The sequence below is a fragment of the Nipponia nippon genome, unplaced genomic scaffold, assembly GCF_047370975.1.
Source record: "Nipponia nippon isolate SJK-2023a ecotype South Korea unplaced genomic scaffold, ASM4737097v1 scaffold_26, whole genome shotgun sequence".
NCBI classification, from domain to species: Eukaryota; Metazoa; Chordata; class Aves; order Pelecaniformes; family Threskiornithidae; genus Nipponia; species Nipponia nippon.
In genome coordinates, this window is record NW_028262343.1 from 1,111,038 (window position 1) to 1,118,493 (window position 7,456).

Consider the following 7,456-nt stretch of genomic DNA (forward strand, 5'->3'; position numbering starts at 1 on the left):
GTAGTTTCTTAGACTGCAGTTTTGCTGTGTCACACTTATGACTCTCATTTTTGTCTTCCTGAAATATACATGCTTAAAAGGGGTGGAAAAAAATCATATAAGAAAAGTTATCATTATAAATAATTACTTTGTAAGTATATTTTTGCCAGTTACAGAAAAATAAACTCAAAAAATATCTGCAGGAACTGATACTGTTGTTAGATAATTATATAAGCTCAAAATACCAGCTATTTAGAAGCAGAAGCATGACGATGGTAGCACTGAGGTTTAAACCAAGTCCAATCCCAATATTATTTGGGAAGTCCAGTAAAAATCTATGATAGCATCAAAACAAGTTGTCAGTAACCACAATATTTTAAATACATCTAAATAGTCATGTAAATAATATATATTTAACAATGAAAGACGTTAGGCAATCAAAATCACAGGTAACTAAAAAAGTTTACAGAAAAATTACAAACCCAGCTTCCATGTTCTGACTTACGTGAAGCCCAATTCCAACATGAAATTATGCATTCTGTTTGGATACAAATTTTTAAACTAAAGAAAAAAAAATGTTTATTCGGAGTAACCCGAGTATTTCTTTTGCTCACAGATAAAGTACCAAAATTTGGGAAAAATTTTACCTCATTGCACAAACTTGATAACCTCAATGTGTTCACTGAAAATTTCCTCATAATTCTCAACATTCTGGCTCCTGTCTCTAAAGCTGTTCCCTGCCAAGATAAGTAAACATTGTACAAAATGTTTATGACAGAAAGCAGGTAACTATACTACTTCCACATAAATCAATCATGAAACTTAATTGTTTTTTAAGTTAGATCACATAACTGTTTTTCAGTTTACTGCTTTACAGGTTAAATCAGTGTCAGATCTGTAAAAATAATGTTATTAAGCCTTAAAAATGCAGCATAACTGTATGCCCACAAAACACTAAATACATTTCTCAAAGAAATTTACAACCAGTAAAGCAGAAAAATTAACATCAGAGTTTACACTCATGCTGAAATAAGCTCTAGAGTCCTGATTACCAATCAGTGAAGCATAAATAGCTCTTCTATTCTTAAAAGAGGTGGGTCAGGGAAAAGTATGTTTTTGGAACAGAAATAAAAGAAAATATTAAATACTACGAGCTTTTAAGCATCGCCAAACCCACTGCGACACAATGCCCAAGTGCAAAAGCTTCAAAAATATTCCTAGCTGATTGCTGCTTAAAGGAGCCAGCAATATACAGCTCTAGTAATTTTATACTTCATGGTAGAGTTTCACGATAAAGGAAACTTGCATACGGCTCACTTCCATCACCTCATCTTATAAGCCAAATATCCGTTTTCTACAGTCACCACTATAGTTCGCTAAAGAGGAAAACAGGAAAAGAAGTAGTGCTTTCATGCTATCGATTACAAGTCCACCTCACCGAGCTCCACGAGCGGCCCAGGCGGCCGTTCCCCGGTTACACAACCGGCGCCTCGCAAACTGACATTCCCCTGCCTAATGTGTTACGAACCACGTGCACGTTACTCAGCTGGCCCCTACGTTATCTTCTGCCTCTAGATGAACTTTAAAAAGGCCAAACCTCGGCTTACGGAGCAGAACGGCGCCCAGGAACTGTGACGGGTACGGGCCCGGGCCCGGGCCCAGGCCCAGCCAAGACAGTCGCAGTACTACGCGCCGCCGGAAGGCGCGCTCCTTCCCCACTGGCCCCACCACCTAACTGCCCCGGATTCCGTCTTCCCGTCCCAACCTGACAGACCCAGGCGGCAAAAAGCGCCGTCCCGGCCTCTCCCGTTCTGTTTTTCCTTCTTCCCGGCCCCACCAAGTCGGACGCGAAGCCAGGAGGAGCTAAAGCGCCAAGAGGGAGCGTTTCCAGCTAGGGCCGCTTCTCAGCTGACCCGCCCTTTTCGCTGCGGAGGAGGCTGCTGGGTCAGCGGAGTGTGAGGAGGAACTGCGGGACTGTTGCCATGGTGGGGGCCGGGGTGAAGGCAGCTGAGCTGGCCCTGTTGCCCTGCACTAAGAGTGCCACCGTCGCGTCGCGGCCTGCTCAGACTCCAGCGGCGTGTCCCAGCGGCACGGGGCCTTGGTGACGGGGCAGTGCCGGCCCCGGCCGCTGTTACTCGCTTACCACGCTTCCTTGTGCACACAACAGCAGAACGAGTACATCGAGCTGCACCATAAGTGCTATGGGTACCGCCTGGACTATCACGAGAGGAGAAGAAGGAAGGCCGCGAGGCTCACGAGCGGTCCGGGAAGGCCAAGAAGATGATCAGGCTGAAGGCCAAGCTCTACCACAAGCAGCGACATGCTGAGAAGATGCAGATGAAGACGACGTGAGTACCTGCCTCATCTCTGACGCTGTCCGGTCATCCTGACATTTGAAGGATGAGATTAGACGTTAATATATTTACAAAGAGCTACTTATTACTTGAGTCATACATTATACTTTTAAATAGTGCTCAATTTGTAGTAGAAATTGGGTTTTGCCACAATGAAGACACTTCTGACTTCCTCTCTTAATGGATGTTTACCATTAGCAGTTAACGATTCTGTTCCTAAAAGCATTCCTTAAGAAGATAAGTGTTAATTAGCAGTAGTGATAATTGATGTAATTATGACAAAAAAATGAATGCATTTACTTAGAGCTTTTACAGTGACAGCTGTATTAGTGTAGTAAGAGGCAGCAGGTGTTTTTTAAACTATGTTAATGGAAAAAGTACAGAACATACACAGTGTTTGAGCAGAACATGAGGATTGTCTTCCAGGATAAATTACAATATTGAGCACAGATAAACAAAAGCATTTTTCTGAGAATTTTCTCTGTTGTTTAGAACTTGAAATCAAAGCTATTAACAATATTTGTTTATTGCTAATGAACTTAATATTTATCCACCCTGTTGTTTTTGTTGTTTTCCAAGAGTAGACAGTTGTTATTCTCTGTAAAGGTATTGGGTTTGTTAACTAGTTTGTCCGTCTCCACCCACCCCCCCCAATTAATGAAACATGACCCCTTTTACACATATACACACACATTCCTCAGATTTGTAAGCATTGCCATCAAATCTCAGAAGAGTAGTAGTATGTTATTTTTTTCAGAGAGGAAGGCTACTATCTCTCAAAGTGCTTGGCTTTGAGAGTTAGGCTGCTTGTTTTAAGCCATTCAGAAATTCCTTAGTAAGATGAATGTCTTGTGTGCCTATCTTGACATGAATTGATGAGCTTTTATGCACTGTATAGTCTGTCAATTGTTATATTAAGTGAAATTACTTGTTTACCTTGAAAAGTATTTAGGATTACTCCTTAAGTATAAATATGTACTTGTTTACAAATATCTCTTTTAAAAGAAAATTTTGAGCAGGCACAACCTAAGTTAAAAGGATATCATATCTAAAAATGTGCTTTTTTTTTTCTACTCTTAATACTGAGTGGGTTTTTAAAAAAAAAATAAATACTGTTTTTCTTTCCTTGCAGCATTAAAATGCATGAAAAGAGAAATACAAAGGAAAAGAATGATGAAAAAACACCTAAAGGAGCTGTACCAGCATACCTGCTGGACAGAGAGGGCCAGTCCTGGGCTAAGGTTCTCTCTAACATGATCAAACAGAAAAGAAAAAGCTGTAAGTAACTGTAATAAAATTCAGATACTTACTATTACTTGTGACAATGACTACTTTGTGTTGCTGATGCTCAGGTGACTTACAGCCTACAAGCAAAGTCTAAATATTGGTATTGTACAAAACCTGAAACCTTGAATAATTGTTCAATCTAGGACAAAGTAAGCATATGCAATATCTTGATCTTTCATAACTTTAAATGCTAGTTAAAATAAGTAGCTATGAGTTGTATAAAAAGTATGGTTTATCACTGCTCTTCAGGGAAATTTTATTTTATGCTTTGGTTGTCCCCTTTCATGTAGCAGTGCTGCATGTAAGACTATTGACTTTTTCTTATCCCCCACCTCCCCCTCCAGGGGAAATGGGAGGTTCCTGTGCCAAAGGCCCATGCACAAGGAGAAACAGAAGTTTTAAGTGATGAGTACAGGAAAGAGAAAAAAGGCCTGGAAGAGAACGGTTACAAAAGTTTGTTTTATTGGAGATGGCTTTACTAGGAAGCCTCCTAAATATGAACGATTCATTCGACCAATGGTAATGTTCTTGAGACTTAAAGAACGTTTATGTAATAATTCTTTTGACTTACTGCTTTGAGTTCCTGTGGTAAGGAAACTTTCTTCTATGATAATGCACTTGATTACTACTGATGTAGAACGTTATTATTAGTTTCCTTGCAGAAATCTAAACTTAGAATAGCCTGAGGGCGGGGAGATGCCCCTGCAGTCACAATCTGCGTTGAAATATCTCAATTCTTACTCCCATAACTCAGATGATGCCAGTAAGTTAAAGCTACAAGCTGTCAAATTAGCATGGGAAGGTCTTTAACAGAGGCACTTTGAATAACTTTTAAAATTGGAGGCTTCTGTCTTTTTCAGGCTGCTGTGATTCTGTCAGCTGCAGAAGCCAACTCTGTTCTGGGACTCCAGAACTCCCTCCTTGTGGCTTGTTAAGTAAGCTTGAAGCACAGAGGTGACCGTATGCAAGGGAAATGCTATGCCTCCAGCCTGGCCTTTTCTTATACAGCTGCAGGAACAGTGTGTGGGCTCTAGCTGCCTGGCAGTGCACAGGAGGAAAAATTAGACTCACTAAGATAGTGTAGTTTTTCTATAAATACTTGTTCCTGTTTCCTCACAGGAATCAACAGAATCACTATACAGGTTGCCCATTGGATCGTACCTCGTTACTATTTTGACAGTCATCTTACACAGAAGCCTTGGATAGATTTTTATTGACACAGAAAAGGTTATGGTACTTAGTGGTAAAGTCCCCTTTACAAAGCATAGGTCACTAGATAGAAAGTGTTATAAATGTTTAATATTTTACAGTATGTGAGAGGTTTTTCAGTTTTACAAGAATAAAGGAAAAATGTTTAGTCTTAAAACCCAGTAGCACTGGTAGCTTTACTATAAACTCCTAATTTCTTCATGGAACAGAAGCCATTGGAGGTAGCAAGTATTCTTCTTGTACTACTATTAAAAATTGGCATCCTGAAAATATACATAGAAAGCTTTATCTTGTCATTAATCAGGTTTTTAAACAAATCTGGTATTCTGTAGTAGGCAGATAGCATTCTGTATTCTAGGTTGTTTCATTCTTCCCAGTGTCTTAAAACATATAAAGCTGAGGACACAATGCTAAAAGTGTTAAGCTTAAAGTAAATATTAACTCATTCTAACACTCCTTATGCGACAAGGCTTACATTTCAAGAAGGCACATGTGACACATCCTGAACTTAAAGCTACTTTTTGCCTACCTGTCCTTGGTGTAAAAAAGAATCCTCCTTCTCCTTTGTATACAACATTGGGTGTAATTACCAAAGGTACCATCATCGAGGTGAACGTGAGTGAGCTTGGCCTCGTGACAGAAGGGGGCAAAGTTATCTGGGGTAAGTAGTTAAACTAGCTCTACTGCAGAACTACTTTAAAAAGTTTTAAGTCTTCATTGTCTGATGTATAAATTGTCATAATTGATCCATTGTTAAATGTTAGGTTTGGGCTGTAGCAGAAGCAACTCCTAGGCAGCTCTATAAATGCAAGTTTTAAGTTTTGATCTTAGGCTTTCAGTTCACACTTCCAATGTCAAATTAGGTGAAGTTCAGAAAAAGACTTAACTTGCTTGCCTATGTCTAGCATTAAGCAGTGTTACAAGTCTATAAAGACCTAACTGTGAACTATGAACAATTGTATTATGTTTTCAGTGGAAGTTCTGTATAGAAGTATCTTCATAGGATGAGATGGACTTTTTTTAACAGTGAGGTTGACTTGAACTATAGCAGAACCTATGACTAGATATAAGGAAGAATTTTTTCACGATGAGGATGGTGAAACACTGGAACAGGTTGCCCAGAGAGGCTGTAGATGCCCCATCCCTGGAAACATTCAAGGTCAGGTTGGACGGGGCTCTGAGCAACCTGATCTAGTTGAAGATGTTCCTGCTTGTTGCAGGGGGGTTGGACTAGATGACCTTCAAAGGTCCCTTCCAACCCAAACTATTCTATGATTCAATGATTCTATGATTATTTTTTTTTAATGTACCCATAACTCTAAATGATACATTTATAAAAACAGCCTGAATAAAATATTTTCAGAACCTAAGTTGGCAGCTCAGCAGCAAGTACATTTAGATTTCAAAATGCATTTCAGTTTTGGAACAGGAATTTCCTACACTTCTAAAGCGACTTGTGGATTGAACTTGCAAACATAGAAAATTCTAATTTATTATTATAAACTACTTCAAGCTTTTGTAGACATTTAATTCTCTTTTCTCTTTAGGGAAATATGCACAAGTAACAAACAGTCCAGAAAATGATGGCTGTATTAATGCAGTTCTACTTGTCTAAGTTGTGTTTGTTACTAAGCATTGGGCATGGGCTCCTGCAAAATCAGTGCAGTTTCAACAAGTTTGCAAGATCTCTGGAACCTTCAACCATTTAAGAACATTGACCCCACAAGCTGGTGAGAAACTTAAATGTGCCAGAAACGACTTCTTAGATTTTTATATTTATTATGTTTGCTCAGCTGAACACTGTCCAAATAAAGTGATTCAATTTTCATGTTTTATTAATGTGATATGGATTTCATCTAAACCTTCTTGGTGTTTTTACAGTAGATATATTGTATAAATACTTAAACAGCTCACGTTCCTAGTGATGGGAAATACGGCCACTATCTCCCATGATGGCCTACTGTAATAGCTAAAGGTACAGAGGAACATATTAACTTGTATTCTGCTTCTGGGAAAGCAGTAGAGTTGGAAGAATGCAGCTATAATCTTACTGCAGGCTTATATCAGAAATTAAACACTCAGTTTGGTACTTGCCCCTACAGAAGCACAGGCTTGAGATCATATCAGCAGCATGGGGGTGCAGTGGAAAAGGTAACTAGAAGGGCAGCTATTTCTTTTTTTTCTGTTACCTCCTTTCTTTCTCCCCTTTGCCTCTATGACTGCATTAATGAAAAGAATAAGGGCTGTAGGGTGTAGCACTGAGGTTCCATGCAAGAGAAGAAGTTTCAGAAGTTTAAGTTTATAAAGTTGCAGGGGTTTTATGATGTGAGATTTGAGAATGGCATGACAACTCTGATAGCTACAAGTAGTTGTAGCTATCTTGGTTGCTTTAAGAAACATTCAAGAAAAACTAAAGTCACAAGCATCAACTGATCAATGTATATTTAGCTTACATCCTCAAAATGCAAGAAAAAAAAGCTGCTTCTAAACTGGAAGCTTTCAGCGATGCTGTATAATTGTCCTTGTTTCAGCTGGGATAGAGTTAATTTTCTTCCTAGTAGCTGGTATAGTGCTGTGTTTTGGATTTAAGATGAGAATAACGTTGATAGCACGCTGATGTTTTGGTT

At 39.1% G+C, this 7,456-nt stretch overlaps 1 pseudogene across 1 annotated transcript; it reads left to right on the top strand.

Moving 5' to 3' along the window:
- The first annotated feature begins 398 nt into the window (after positions 1-398).
- LOC104017609 (ribosome biogenesis protein NSA2 homolog) lies at positions 399-6,495 on the top strand (annotated as a pseudogene). Its single transcript, XR_015705783.1, has 6 exons — positions 399-428; positions 2,147-2,327; positions 3,466-3,609; positions 3,958-4,139; positions 5,298-5,490; positions 6,377-6,495. The product of XR_015705783.1 is annotated as a ribosome biogenesis protein NSA2 homolog (transcript).
- Positions 6,496-7,456: the final 961 nt, after the last annotated feature.